The 3,866-nt window shown below is 38.6% G+C and overlaps 1 pseudogene; it reads left to right on the forward strand.

The window, feature by feature from the left end:
• Positions 1 to 225: 225 nt before the first annotated feature.
• On the forward strand, positions 226 to 1,011 carry LOC125663435 (uncharacterized; annotated as a pseudogene).
• Positions 1,012 to 3,866: the final 2,855 nt, after the last annotated feature.

The raw sequence follows: 3,866 nt of genomic DNA on the forward strand, positions 1-3,866 counted from the left end.
AAATTAGTACCAATTGGTTTGGCCTTCACAATCTGGGCTCACGCACTACAAAACAAGAAAATCATCTTGCATATTGATAACTTGGCTTTGGTTCACATTATTAATAAACAATCTTCATCATTTCACCATGTAATGTCCCTCATTAGGCCGCTTATGCTTGTAACATTAACAAAAATATACAATTTAAGGCACAACATATCTCGGGCAAACATTATGCTATAGCTGATGCAATATCTCGTGGTGCAGATTCAGAGACCTAGCGCCTACAGCCGACCAACAGCCCCAGGCAATTCCAGCACCCCTCCACAATGCACTCTCACAGATGAAATAAACCGCCTCTTTAGATCATCATTAGCATGTAACATAGCCCAAGCATATTCAGTGGGCCTACAAGCATTTGATTAGTTTAGACTACTACAGCAATTGAGTATAGTGTGGTCACCACCATTTGAGCATATACTCATGTTTATAGCTCACTTGTCAATTCGAGGGTACAAAAAATCCACTACAAGAGCATATACGTCTGCTATTGCATTTCAATGCAAAGTGTTGGGGTGTAGTGATCCCACGAAACATTTCCTGATAGGTAAACTTTTGGAGGGTATGAAAAATTTAAACCATGAAGGAACCCTACACCTTCCCATTACTTTAGAAACTTTAAATCAAATAGTTTCCAAGTTGTATTTGGTATGCCATAACTCATACGAGACAAGTTTATTTGGAGCTGCTTTTACCTTGGCTTATCACGCCTTATTAAGGGTTGGGGAACTGACCCTCTCAAAAGGGAATTCATCTAATAAAATTATTCAAATACAGCACATTTCCGTCCAGGATCCAGCAATTAACTTGTTTATCAAGCATTCTAAGACTGACCAATGTGGGTTTGGTACCACCCTATCTATTAAAGCCACTAGACAAGTCTCCTGTCCTGTCATGGCGATGACCAAATATTTACAAGTACGTCCAAATATCACGGTCCCCTGTTTTGTCATTATTCCGTCAAAACATTGACTCGTTATCAATTCTCCTCAGTGTTGTCTAAAATCCTCAATGTACTAGGCATTGCTACTAAACTGTATACCTCTCATCCTTTCCGAATAGGCGCAGGTACAATGATGGCTCAACAGGGGCACTCAGAGCAAGCTATACATGCCTCTGGTCACTGGACATCTAATGCTTTTAAATGTTACACTCGAACGGCTAAATGGATTAGCCCCCCTTTACAATTTGAGCAACCTCATTAATTTAACTTTGCATGTGGGTGACACAGCAACTTTTAGGGTGTCAATATTGGTTTTATTCGCTCCATTACTAACACCAATCAAGTGGTTTCAGATCCAGTTAATGTGTTTATAGTGGAGTCTTCTATCATCAAGCGAGCAACAGTTGCTGATACCTGCAGGACAGGAGGCCTGAGCCTCACTATCCCAAATGTAAATATTTGGTGGCAAGGGTAAAGTGGTATGAGGCTTTTAGATCTTGTTCTGAAATTGAAATACCTGAAAAAAAATGAATCTTGGTAAAACACCTAAAATGGTTTTAATCCATTGTAGGGCTAACAATATAGATGCATGCGCATAAAGCGCCTGTTATATGTCATTAGACACATTTTATCAGAGTGTAAGGATTTGTTTCCTGATTCCGAGCTTGTTTGGTCTTGCACCCTCCCAAGGAGGTCATCGAGATATTCCACTAATATTAGATCTCCCTCATACATAGCTCTTATCCTTGGACGAATTTGGCGCCACTTTTTTGGCACGCTGTTTTTGGCTATATTTAGCTCTAAAACTTCATAGTTATTTCGGATTTCAACGATTTCGGTTGAGCATCACTGAAGAGACATTATTTGTCGAAATGCGCATCTGGTGCATCAAAATTGGTACTGTATAAGTTTTACATCAATGAATAAAGCTAGGGCCCGGTTAGATCGAGTGGCAATTAGATCAGTGGTAGCACTGGGAGGGGCATTCATCAAACACTCCCAATTCAATGCCAGTTTTACTCAGTTGTTTGACAATGACGGGGTCCACTTATCTCAACTAGGAAATGATTTGTTTTTGAATAATTTTCCGGAGGCAATTGAGCACTTTGTGGGTGGTCATGGCAATATATACCCATTGTAAATCATCCCTGCTCGCACTACTATGGCGCTGGTCAGCGGTGACTGTTTGAGGTGGATTTTTGACACAGTCACCAATATTGGGGTCACTTATTGGTGGCGGATGCATTGTGTGCATGTGGCATTCTCGTCAAACCCCACCTCAAATGGATCAATTTTGTGATTTAAAACTTGCATATTTACTGTTGCGCAAATAGCGCATTTTCACCTTTTTTCTAAACATTAATTTTATGACTTTCAACCAACATGTGTATTGGACATTTATAGTCATGGGATATTGGCCCATTGAAATGAACATTGAACATTTATATTGATGGGACATTGACCCATTGGATATTAATATTGATGGGATATTGACCCATTGGACATTTCCATTGTGCATGGCGTTGTGCATTTGAGAACTTGCTTTACCCAGTGCACAATCTAGCCCACTTGGGATCGCCACTTGTATTGTACATTGTTGGGGGGCGACCCAGCGACTGCCCCCATATATTTATTGTCTAAATGAACTCACCGCGACCAATTACGCCAAACACACATTTTTTCAAGTACATCTATGTGTCTTTGTTTTCTATTGCATCTGAAACAAGAGGCCCAAGGGCCTAGAATCGCTCTTCTGATAAATTGTACAACCCCACCATTTAAATTCTTAGCCTCTTAGTATTCTAAATCTCTAGTTAAATCCTAAGAATTCAAAAAAGTAGGTCAATGTGATTTACTTTTTGGTTTACACATTTTGAGAACCCAAGAAATATCAACTGACAAAGTTTGATGATTTTAAGCCAATTAGTATCTGAATATTGAAATATAGCTGTCAAATTCCAATCGTAGGTCATGGTGACCTACTTTTTGGTCAGCGAACTCCGAACATGCAAGACCCATCAACTGACAAAGTTTGATGACTGAAGGTCAAATAGTATCTGAAATATATAAATATAGCCGTCCGATTCCAGAAATAGGTCAAGGTGACCTACTTTTTGGTCGACACACTCCGTAGACTCAAGATGCATCAACTGTCAAAGTTTGATGATTGTAGGTCAATTAGTGACTGAAATATATAAATATAACTGTCAAATGCCAAAAGTAGGTCACAGTGACCTACCTTTTGGTCGATACACTCCGAAGACTCAAGATGCATCAACTGACAAAGTTTGATGATTGTAGGTCAAATAGTGTCTGAAATATAGTAATTTAGCTGTCAAATACCAAAAGTAGGTCACGGTGACCTACTTTTTGGTCGACACAAACCGAAGACTGAAGACGCATCAACTGACAAAGTTTGATGATCCTAGGTTTTACAGTGCCCAAAATATGCATCTAAAATTGAAAATGTGAAATTTGAATATCTGCAAAATTCAAAAAGTAGGTCACTGTGACCTACTTTTTTATAAATATGTTTCAATGCCTCAAGATGCATCAACTTACAAGATTTGATAATTCTAAACCTCTCGGTATTTGAAATAACAACTTAAAATATATCTATAAATGATAAGCCATAAAATTCAGAAAGTAGGTCACGGTGACCTATTTTTCAGTTGACGCATTTCAAGTTCCCATGATCCACCAACTGACAAGTTTTGATGATCATAGGCTTCAAAGTGTCCAAGATATGCATCAAAATTAATTTTAAAATAAATACCTGCAAAATTCAAAAAGTAGGTCACCGTGACCTACTTTTGAAACAACTTGACAAAAGGTCCTAAGATGCATCAACTGTCAAAATTTGATGATCCTAGTCCTTATAATG

The sequence above is a fragment of the Ostrea edulis genome, chromosome 8 (assembly GCF_947568905.1).
Source record: "Ostrea edulis chromosome 8, xbOstEdul1.1, whole genome shotgun sequence".
Lineage (NCBI taxonomy): Eukaryota > Metazoa > Mollusca > Bivalvia > Ostreida > Ostreidae > Ostrea > Ostrea edulis.